The sequence below is a fragment of the Poecile atricapillus genome, chromosome 11 (assembly GCF_030490865.1).
Source record: "Poecile atricapillus isolate bPoeAtr1 chromosome 11, bPoeAtr1.hap1, whole genome shotgun sequence".
Lineage (NCBI taxonomy): Eukaryota > Metazoa > Chordata > Aves > Passeriformes > Paridae > Poecile > Poecile atricapillus.
The window spans coordinates 6,031,823-6,043,904 of NC_081259.1; the positions used below are offsets into that span (position 1 = coordinate 6,031,823).

The 12,082-nt window shown below is 45.4% G+C and overlaps 1 protein-coding gene across 3 annotated transcripts in view; it reads right to left on the reverse strand.

Moving 5' to 3' along the window:
- The window catches only part of CHD2 (chromodomain helicase DNA binding protein 2), a 70,531-nt gene that overhangs the window by 40,994 nt on the left and 17,455 nt on the right, over positions 1–12,082 (reverse strand). The window lies entirely within an intron of this gene.

The window sequence follows — 12,082 nt, forward strand, 5'->3', positions numbered from 1 at the left end:
GCAGACTGCATTTCTCAAGCCAATAATGGGAGAGCAGAACACTAAGTAGGTGTAGTTCCCTCTTTTTTTTTAGTATCTTTGTTTAAAAATGGGTTAACACACATAGTATCCCTTAAATAAAGGTTTCTCAACAAAACAGTGAGGCCAAACTATTTTAGGTGGCCAAAATATTCAAATACCTTTGCCCAATCACTCCCAACATATATATTTTTTATTTTAAGATCCAAAAAAGCAAACTGAAATCTCAGTACACCTTATCACACGCATGCTGGCAAGGCAGCATTCAAACAAAAACACAGCGACAGTGATGCTACAAACTTTTGAGTTCCTTTCCCAGTCAGCTTTCCACTGGCAGCCAGACATGTTTGTGATATTTAAGGATTCACTTAGGTAAACACTATGAAAGAAGAGTCAGGAACACTTCATAGAGGGATTAAACAGATTTTTATTTTTTCTTCTACTTTTGTATGTTATGTAGAAAAGGAACAAAGTACATCAAAGGCTTTGCTCAGATTTCAGGATTCAAGGAAGAAATAATACAAAGAAAAAAACACACAACAACAATCCAAACAAAAAAAAAAAAAAAAAAAAAAAAAAAAACAAAACCCGAAGCAAAAAAAAACCAACAAAAAACCACAAAAAACAAAGCATGTGCACGCGTACATTTACATTGGACTCCACAGATGATTACCAGCCGGGGATGGCCGGATGGAGCCGCGGCCCGTCCTGCTCCGGCCAGGACTAATCCCCGGATCCGCGGCTGAGGGCCGGGAAGCGGGCAGGGGGCAGCACCCGCGCGCCCTCAGGCGCCGCCGCCGCCATTTCGCGGCCGCCCCTCCGCCGCCATCTTGCGACCGCGGGGCTGTGCCTGGCATGGATGGATCCCTGGGACTGCACCGGGGAAAGGAAACCGCGGGCAGCGCGGCCTTCCGAGCCTGAGGGGACACAAACGGAGCCCCTTCCTCAAGGAGCGGGGGCAGCCATCACCCGTGGCTGCTGTTTCACTGTCCCAGCCTGGGTTTGAGGGAACGGGGTTACCACATTGCATCCTGCAAGCAGGGCTGGAAATTCAAGTTGAGCCACGGCCATTCCAGGCTGCCCAGTCCCTCCTGCCTGTCCCTGTCCATGGATGGAGGTTATCCACGAGAACCAGAGGTGCATCCCCATGTACAGTGTCCCAGTACACCCCTTGTTCTGCGGGCTCTAAACAGGGCCCCCCTTATCCACCACAGCCCTCCATTGCCACAGCCATGACTTGTGATGGTGCCATGGTCAGAAATCCAAGGATGGTGCCACACACGACCTGTGGTGGTGCCACACTGCTCCTGGGAATGGCACTCCAGCAGCTCTGGGGACAGATGGTGTCCATGGGCAGGGCTGGGCAGGACACCATCCCGCTGGGCCCCCACAAAGGAACGGGATCTGGAGGCATCCAACCTCTGCTGTCACAACAGTAAGTGGCAACATCAGGCTCTGCTGAGGCATGTTGGCATCCCATGTCCCACAGGGACACACGGAAGAGGAAGACAGTTTTTCCTTCAATCGGATTTCTGAGCAATAGCTGGAAGGAATTTTAACAGCCCAGGCAAGACAGAGGCCAGACAGCTCTGACAGTATTTGTTTAGAGGCAGAACAGTAATTAGTGTTCTCCTCCCACTCTGGAGCTCTTTGTTCCTCAAAGCCCTAAGCTTTATTTCAAGGACACAGTGACACAGGCTCTCTGCACATCAATAGCCATAATTCATGTGCTTTATCCACAACGTTGTCTGAACACTGTAATTCCTTTTTTCAGGCTGTGAACTGTGCCATCTGAAAAGAGGGAGACTTCTCTGGTGACATACACATCTGTATGTGCAGGTATTTGCCTGCACATCTGCTTCCCTTACTAAGGAAAGAAACACAGATGAGAAGAGGTTATGTCTTTCTGAAGGCTGCTGGAACTAATCCACATTTTTTTAATGAGCAACCTGTTATCGAAGCAAAATATGTGTTTGTCTTCTTTTCTATGTTGATCAGATAAAAAAATAACTGAAAGGCCTATTTCCATAAATAATCCTTTCTAACTGTCACTGGGACAATCAGGAAGCATTTCTACCTGCCGAAAGAATATAATGTATTAGCAACATTAAATGTCAAATCAGGCCTAGCACTGTATATACCTGGAGACCTAAGTCCTCTTTTCAGAGGTTATTTTTGGAATTTGTCCTGGTTTAATGCCATTGAGTTAGCATCCAAACAAGACCTACTTTCAATTAAACTATAAGTGAGAGATAAGCTATAATTAATTGTCACAAAAATCAGAATTCAGACCGACCACCCTCCTCCAAAAACACCCATGAACATCAAGAAAACAAAAAAAGCAACAGATGGGCCATTGGTAACTTCCTTGAAGTGAGAAACTCCTAAAAAACGTTGAGATCTGCAAAGACTCAGCCAAATACATTCCTCTGGTTTCTAAGAAGTACTTCAGGCTGTAAGTCTACTTTAATTAAGAGCCTTCTCCTGACTTGAGGGGGAACAAAACTAAATAATTCCTTACCAAGAAGGACATGTTCCTTCCAAGAAATAAGTAGCTGAAAGGCAGTGATAAGACCTCTTACAGTGAGGCATCTGAGTTTAAAAGGCAATTACCACGTGCCTGAAGCCTCCGGACTTTGTATTTAATATTTCACATATTACTTCATTTTATAGGGGATCATCTTTGAAACAGAAAATCATTTTATAAGCTCTCAGTAAAGAATAAATAGTAGATATCCTTCCAGAAGGTGTGAGACAGCTGAAAAAATGACCCCAATACACATTTGTGAAACCAAGAACTGACTGGGGAATGGCTCTAACTGGGACCATTCTACCCCAGTGTTTAAAATGTGGCTTTTGAGGGACAGAACTTGAATTCAGACAGGGGAATAAAGGAGGATTAATAACCCAAGACCCTCCCACAAGCAAAGCTCCTCCCAGCTTTAAGAACTGTTGTGAATGTTTTGAATTTAAACAAGTTTGAATCCAAACAGCAACATTCCACTGAGCTTCGCAAGCTCTGCAGGGATTCGGCACCAGCAAACCCACCCCGTGAAGGCTGGAGAGGGACCTTGGCAGATTATCCCATGGCTGGATAACATCAGGGGCTGGATGACAGCAGGAACCGTTGTATTTAACTCCTGTGCATTGTTGGCCACAGGTCACGAGTGCTGTGGGTAACTGACACCCAGGTGCACATCCGAGGCTCACTGACACCAAAATGCCCCGGGCAGGTGGCTGGGACACTGCCCCTCCCCGCCCCCATTCCTCCTCAGCCTGCAGCCCATGCTCCAGCACTGGCTGGACCCGCAGGGCTTCCTGGTAACACACCCGGATAGCCCAGAGAAACAGCAGGTCACCAAGCCTTTACAGCAACCAGGAACAGTGGAAATAAACTGCACTTGGCAGTGCAGGCGAGTTGCAGAGTGGACAATGTAACAATAGCTTGGACAATGATCTCAGGGGTCTTTTCCAATCTAATAGATCCTGAGAAGGTGTGAGCAGCCCAGGGTTGGAGGCAGCTGCTGGGTCAGCTTAACTCCATACCCTGTCCCCACAGCCCCACTGGCCTCGGCAGGACCATGGCAGGGTCCAGACCAAGGCTGTCTGGCAGAGCCAACTCTACCTGAGAGGAGCACCTGAGCCCCCCACAGCGCTTCAGCTCAGGCTGCCAGCTGCTCCAAGCCACTCTCATCCACCAGCAGAACCAACCTGAGATTTACTCCAAAGCAGAGCAGTAAAGCCAGTGCAGGTATTATTTAAGAGGTAAGTATTTAAACAAGTCTGTCTTCCTAGAGTGACCTCCACAAACTGTGGGACACACAAGCACAGTGACAAACCACAGAAAGGGCAAATACACCGACTGAGATGAGGACTCTGCTGCTGTTAAACATTTCCTTTCAGTATCTGATCTATAGATGTGATGTTCCCTTTTATGAAGAGAAACTATTTACAAGAGCATGTAGTGACAGGACACAGGGGAATGGCTTCAAACTGAAAGGAAGTATGTTTAGAGGTTTAGATTAAATATTATGAAAAAAATCCTTACTGTGAGCTTGCTGAGGCACTGGAGCAGGCTGTGAGTGCCCCATTCCCTGGGAAGCATTTGAGACATGTTGGATGGGGGCTCTGAGCAACCTGGTCTAGGGGAAGGAGTCCCTGCCTATGGCAGGGAGGTTGGAATGAGATGATCTTTGAGGTCACTTCCAACCCAAACCATTCTATGTTTCTATTTCTGTATAATATATGTGCACATATATTGCAAATAGAAACAAGCACCATCAATGTTGATACGTGCACTCAAGTCACAGGGTAGCTGTAAAAAGGCACTAAACTAAATTTAACCTTCAGGCTAAACAAGGCATAGAGAGGAACACAAGATGGGTTCTAGCTATAGATCATTGGATAAAAAGAAGATAACATGGGCACCACAGAGGACTGAGCAAATACCACAGTAATCATAGACAATACATACACAGCACATGGAATGTGCAAGAAAGCCAAAGTGAAGGACAGATTGTGACACTGAAGATAAATAAATTCATTCCTAGCTTTCTCAGTTCCCTTGATTTTATTTGAAAGTCTACTGAAAAGTGATTGGTGCTTGCCTGTCTCCCAAGGCAAAGATTTTCTGAGTGAGAAGCCTTGAGAAGGGTCATTCAGTGAAAGAGCTTTTCCCAGTTATTTCTTGCAGGGAAAAGTAGAAATGGGGGGAAGGGAAGGAAGACGAAGAAGAATACTCCTGCTCCTCTACTCTCCATACCTTTACATGGTACTTTTAAACATTGATCTGTCTCCAAGCAGGAACTTAAACTAGAATATCCTAAACACAACCAGGCTCCTCATACTGTTTAGGAGTGAGTCTCAAATAACTCTGAATACTCAAAATATGATTTGTCCAAATCTGGACAGATCTGCCAGCTTTAAAAGGGCACAACAAACTCATATGGCCAAAGGGCTGCCCCTTCCAGGTTACCAACACGTTCTTCAAAGAAGCATAAAAATATTTCCCTGGCTTCTCTTTATGATCAACAGCATTTTTCCCCCTCCCTTAAACAGGCATGTGAGAAGTTCTCATGGAGAATCCACACTTTTCCCACCTGTGCCTTCAAATGTGGCTTGCAGGGTTGGGTGTTAATTACATTTACACAGCAGCAGTAGGCACAGCTGAGCCATGGCACTGCTGTACCAGGTAAGGGATTATGCACCCAAGAGGTATCTGTCCAAAATATCCACCTGAACTAGGCTGTGAGGCTTCTGGCCGCTGCTACTCACCCCGGCACAGGACTCCCAAATGCCAAAGGCAGGCCTAAATATATCCCTCACTGCTCAGCTGCAGCTCAGCACAGCACATTGGGCTATCCTGAATGATACAGACTTTCCAAAAGCTGGTGGGGCTTTTTTCCTCCACTACAAAGACACTTAGTTGTTCTTGCATAAGCAAACAAAAGGAGCAATCCATTCAGGATGGGGAGAGCTGGCTCTCTTGCTCTCTGATCTTTAAGCCAGAGGCTGAAAATGCTTGGGATGTTTAGTGGGAAAAGAGGAAAAAAACAAAAGCAACAAAACCAAAAAAAACCCAGCAGAGGGTCAAAAGGAGTCAAAACCTGTCTTGTTGATTAAGGAGTGCTATTGATAATCTCCAAGGCAGCATCCTTCCCTTTCCCTGCACAGAAAGGGAAGAACAATTGCAGTTCTCAGGGTTTGAAAGGGTCCATCTCTCCCTCCCCGGGAGGCAGCGAAGCGTTTCCGGGCTCCACATCCCACATCAGTGGGAGGACCCCGGCTGGCTCCTGGCAGCTTCCAGCTCCTCCTCAGCGCCAGCCAAGGAGAGGAGCAGGAGCCCGGGGGCGCACGCCTTCCTCAGACAGCAGACAGGGCTGTCCCTGTGCCCGCCGGGATCCCAGTTCCAGCCACCGCTGTGCCATGTCCCGCCGGGGACAGCCAGGATGAAGCTCAGTGGCAGCACAAAGGGGACACAGGTGCATCCCACTGGCAAAGGACATGGGGATGTGGATGCACATCAGGGGGGCTGGAGCGTGCACACACAATTAGTACAGAAAAAGTGGGTGCTTTTTATCCCTTAACATTTGTAAACTTCCTTTAAAACCTCTCAGAGTAAAGACATGCAGTGTACATGGAAATTACCCCAAACCCCATTAACAGGAACACGATGGTGCAGAAATTCCTTTATGGTTCCAGGTGACCTGCAGTTCAGAAAAAGGCAGCCTGATCTGGCCTGAGGGGGTTATTCCAAGTGACTCTTAAAAGCTGTTTTTAACCAAGAGATTTAAGGCTCTTTACTAAGCCTAAGTTTTACAGACAGCACATGGCATTCAAAATCTCAACTGGTGCAGATTCTGTACTGAAGCACAGAGATTCCTCCACATGAGAGAGATGCAAACGACTCCTATAATTAATGTATTAGCAATTCCATTATATCATCTATACATAACAATAACACTTGCAAGAAACACAAATAGTTGCAACACAGCTTTTTCTTAAGAGTCGGGTGTTCTAGAGTCAGTGGATTCTTGACATTGCAACACCCTTGTTCATAGCTGGGGTAAAGGTTGGTGAGCAATGAAGTGTTAAGCATCCCATCCCGTCTGTGGAGCTTGGCAGACACACTGCACCGAGCCCTGCCAAGATCAAACGCCATGCCAGCACTTCCACCACAATACCAGAAAGGAATCTGAGATCACTGTTAAAAACTTTTTAATTTTTAACCCTTATTAGTCAAGGTCAGAAAAGCATGTGTAGTACAGAGTAGGTTATCTCAGCCCACAGGTAAATATAAAAGAAGGTGGAGATTGAAAAATATAATTTAGCAGCAGTGCTACACATGCTGTAATGTAAAATGAGCTGCTGCACGTTTGGAAAGACTCAGCAAGATTTGGCTTATTATATCCAAAAGATACTCTCTGCTCTGAGAAAATGAGGCATTAACAGTGTGACAGACTTACAAAAGCTTCACTGCAAGTCACTAGGGGTAAACTTCCTCTGGGCTTTTTTTCTTTCATTTCAAGGCTCCTCTACGGGATGTGAAGGTGGGTTTTACATACACACCAGCACCTATTGAAAGAGCATCTTCACACGGCATTTCAGCAGATGTCTTTTAATAAAAGCACACCAGAAAGATTGATGTAAGACACCATGTCAGTAGAACAGCACATCCTTTGCTAGAAAGCTGCTTCTATCTAATAATGGTAATCCAGGCCATCCCCTCCCCCAGTGCTGTGCTGTTTGTATTTATTTTCCTTGAAGGAGAGGAGAGATAAAGCAGAGCAGAAGCTTTCTCCAGTCATTATCAGCTCTTTCCTGAGCTGGATTTCAGCTAGGGGCAAGGAGAGATTTGGAAGCTTTTTCCATCTCCAGAATTTAGCAGCCTAATTTAACATTGCAATTCCTGCTAGGACTGTTGTGTGCAACACGAAACAAGATACAGTGGATACACACACCTCCAGGTTACATATCAGGAGATGCAATTACAGTGTAAGATGCCAAACCCACCCAAAGTAAGCTTATACTTGGGCTGTGAGTTCAAAAGCAGACAGTCCATGGCATTGGAGGCTTCAGTTCAGGCCCTAGACTCCTGCTCACTCTCTCAGGTACTTCACATCACAGGCAGTCTGCATCTGCCACTGGTACCCTCACCTGGTCCTGAAAACCAGCACTGATAAACCTGAATTAAGAGATGTCCCAGTACAAAAATTCCTCAGAGACAAGTTTGGTAGCTCAGAAATGGGCTAATGCTATGAACAACTTTCTGAGGGATGAAGCACAAAAACAAAGACAGGAATTGGTTTATCCCTATACCAAGATGAAGAGATTAAAATGAAACATCAGTGCCTTCCTGGCCCTCCTTCTGAGCCCTGTCAAAGCTACCAGTGGAAGTGTTTGTTGAAAGCAGAAGTGTGGCTGTGGCAGCCTCAGGGCTGCTCCCGAGGCACAGGCAGGATCCGTGTTCTCGGAAATGCCACAGCTTGGCTCCGGTGCTGGAGGAACTGGGGGAAGGTGCAGATAAGGGCAACTGTTGCCCTCAGAGTGTGGCAGGTGAAACATCAACCCGACAGAGAGGGGAACAGGCTCCAATCTGCGATCTGAACCACGTCACCTTCCCTTGGCTGAAGGCACTCATGGGGTTGGGAAAACGCCTGCACACATGTGCACTCAGCCATGGCAACGCCCCTGCCCCTGCCCAGGCTGTGCCACAGAAACTGGGTTACAGAATTACCCAGGTGAGCTCTATATTCCCATTTTCCAATTTTTAGTCAGCAAAAGTCGTGCATTTTAGAGACTCTATAAAATTTGATTAATTAGCTCAAGATGTTTAACTAAATAAAGACCAATCCAGAAGACAATGAACTACAGCTAAATGTAGCTTCTTGCAGTTGGTGAGCTCTTTTTATAGCACTGTATATACTGTATCCACCTCTGGCAGCAATCACAAAACAGGGAACAGAGGAGTTGAAAGCCTCAGGACTGTGCATGCGTAATTAGATGAGACACTTCCTTCACGAGGGTAATGTGAAACAGAAGTAACAAAGCAAAACAAGAACAATCTCCTTTGTGCTGCACACGGATTACATCACGATTCATATGAATTCCTTGCACATTATTCCTTTTGTGTCCCGCACTGATCAAGCATTTTTCCTTTTCAAAAAAGGCTCCAGGCAGTTTCACAAAGGGTTAAAGCTTAAAAAGGGAGGGAGAAAAAAGTCCTTGTTGAAGAATGCAGCGGTGCAAATGAAACTGAAAGCCTCGGCACATGCACATGGCCACAACAGCTAAAAAATAACTCGTCACATGGATAAAAACTTGAAACCCACTGTTTGAGGCATTTTAACACATGCGTTCAATGCTTCTACTCAGCTGAAGGAAAAATCACTAAAAGCGGACAGCGAATTTTGGTGATTTAAGGATACTGAAACTTGTACCTCTCCTTTAAAAAGAAAGAAAGAAAAAAAAAATGTTGCAGGAATACTATGGCATTCTACAATACCTTCTGAAGTTTAAAAAAAAAAAAAAAAAATCCCGCAGCAAAAAATAGTCCTGCTTCTTTTCAAGTGACTTCTCAAAATAGCTTGCAGTGTTGAGATGCAGAGCCCTTAAAATGAAAGCGCAGCGAGCCCACGCCCGGCAGAGGAGCGGAAGCGGGGGGAGGCAGCGGCAGCCGCGCTGCTCCCGCTGCCGGGGCCCGCGGCGCGCGCAGCCAATGGCGGCGCGGCCGGCGCAGGGCGGCCTTTGAACCCCGCGGCCGCTTCCCGCGGCGCCCGAGCAGTGCGGCACAAAGAACAGCCATTTTGTGACAGCGCCGGCCGCCGCGGCCCGCCCGAGCCGCCCGCGCCGGCACCGCCGCTGCCCCAGCCGCAACTACCCCTGCTCCCAGCGCCACACACCGGGGGCGGTTTGTGCTTAACGTGATCGTTTCCATCCTCTCCCCCCCTCCGCCAAAATGCTGGTTCGTGTGTACCGACATCTCCATAAAATGGCTGCCACGTCAGGCGAGGGTGTTGTGCTGCGCAAAGCCCTGCGCTGGGAGGTGGCTGCTGAGCAAAAACACGCCATTTCAGACCTCGGAGCTCCAGCTCTGCACAAAAAACGGCCTGGGAGCTAACCCACCGCAACCGATTTTTGCCCCCAAAAAAGATGTTTTAATGCCGGAGAAGCCCAGGGCTGGATACAGACACAAGGGCTTGTCCAGCCTTGCAGGGTCTGCAGCTCAAACCGTTCCCACGCCGGGTATTTCAGAGGTGGGAGAGCAACTGTAACACACAGAGTCCAAGGGAAAGGAAAACTACATATCCCGTGCCTGTTACTTGCTATCCCTGCAAGATTCACTCCTGGTCTTCACGGGGGGCCCCAGCCTGCCTCCAGCCTCTGCACTTCCCATGAGGGCCGACCATGGATGTTCCTTCACACTACCTGCCTTTCAGACATGCAGCACAGAAGATGGTAGAAAATACAGATTGTATTCAATTACTTATGCAAATCCCAGGCACACAGGTGGGACACAGCAGGAACTGCAGCAGACCCAGAGCAACTTTTACCCTGTTGGGCAAAGCTTCATGAAATCACTGAGCTCCAAGTTCAATTTACTCTCAGAGCACAAAGGACAGGTATTGCTGGGCACCTGAAAAGGCAGGAGTACAACCCTCGGCTTACAAACTGGAAAGAGTTAACACCATCTCTCTCCTCAGTCATTGCTTTGGGACAATTCTTTCTCAGGCATTTTTCTTTATTCTGCACAGGCCTTTGTATTTCTTTAGCACTGGAAAGGTGGGAGTCAAATCCTCAGTTTGGGGACATGCTGGGTATGCAAGAACTGTATTTTCTTCCACTGTAACACCCTTCTCCAGCCCAGGTGAATGGCCCCGGCCACATCCACCTCCTCCACCACCCAGGGCTCCCACCAGGACTGTGCAACTTGCACCTTCAGGTACTTCCACAGATGCCAAGCTGGTCTCAGCAGCATGTGAAGTGCAGACACCGGTGCATTTCTGGGTTACAATATAGCAAAGTGGTGGCTTTACTTCCTAGAAATCATTTCCCCTACTTCAGGTCAACCTCAGGAAGTAAAGCCCATTTTATGACATTGAGCTGACTCACAGCTCTCAAATAAGCTCAACAGGGTTCACTTGCAAATATCCTGTGCTCGATTGTTCCCACACTTCAGGTGTGTTGGTGTCACACACAGCAGGTTTATTTAGAGAAAAAAAGATGTGAAGAGGGAGAAGGGGGACCTCACACAACAGGTGTTAAATGTAAATGGATCAAGTATGATAAATAACCTTTCAATGAAAACCCCAAAAGCACCTAAGACAGTATGCAAATCTCATACCCCTAAGGACAAAACCCCTTGTGGGACTCCTGCTATGGCTCAGATTTTAGTTCCTATTCCTTTCCAACACTGATAAAATACTTTCAATTTTCTGAACAAATGATGTCTATTGTTGCTCTTGTTGATAATCTCCACTTCAAAAAAGCATAAAAATTATATAAACTGAAAAATAATTTTTATAAACAGTGACTTTTTACATAATATTTTGTGTGCATTTACAGTAAAAGCACAGTATGAAAATCGGATGTGTTTTTAAACTGCATTATCAGAAAAGCTCTGTTTAAGTGCCTCAACAATCCCTGAGGCTAATTTACTTATTAGTAATTTCATATTAAACAATCTTACCCACATTTATTCTAGAATTTAAAATGTGACTGCATTTTTAATACACCCAGAACACCATCCAAGTTTATACTGGAAGGTTACAGTAATTCGATAATATATATATTCCCACATATTTCAAGTTTGTATGCTTAAGGAAGGTTAAATACTGGACATCAAGAATATTATTCAAACACCTGAACATCACATAGAGCACATGTCATACAACAGACAGTTCAGAGTTCTTTTTTATTAATGTTGGTTAAAAATGCAGGAAGACAACACCAGAGAAAAAGAAACAGGCCAAGATTCAACTGAAATTAACAAAATGCAAAACCCAGTAATATTTACAAACAAAAAAAAAAAACAAAAAACAAACCCCGCATATTGTTTAATTTTCAATTTTTGGAAGAGCCGACCTTTTAAATATAAAACAAGCGATTTGGTAACTGTACTTCTGCACTGCCAGCAAACAAACATTTTCACTATTTCATACTTTTCCCACATCAAGGTTAAGTTTCTAAAAATCTGTAAAGAATCTCATTACTTGACAAAAGTAAATAAAAATACTCTGAGCAAAAATACATTAAACAAAACCAGCAAATCATTTGGTGCATCTTGTTAACAGTCCCAGTGTGTATTTTAAGATACAAAATGCCATCACCAGCAGGACAAAGTCTGGTTAAATTGTATAAAAATATTCTAAAATACCTACACAGACTCAAAGTTCTACAAGCTCAAATAAAATTTGAAGTAAGAGGTATCTGACAAACAGGCACTTTCCAGTTTATATTTTAAAATAAGCTTTTTTTCATTCATGTAACTTTTTCTTGTGCCTATTTACTATAATTTACTACTACACCAGGCTTCTGTATGGCCCTCAGTTAAAGTTTAGACTTC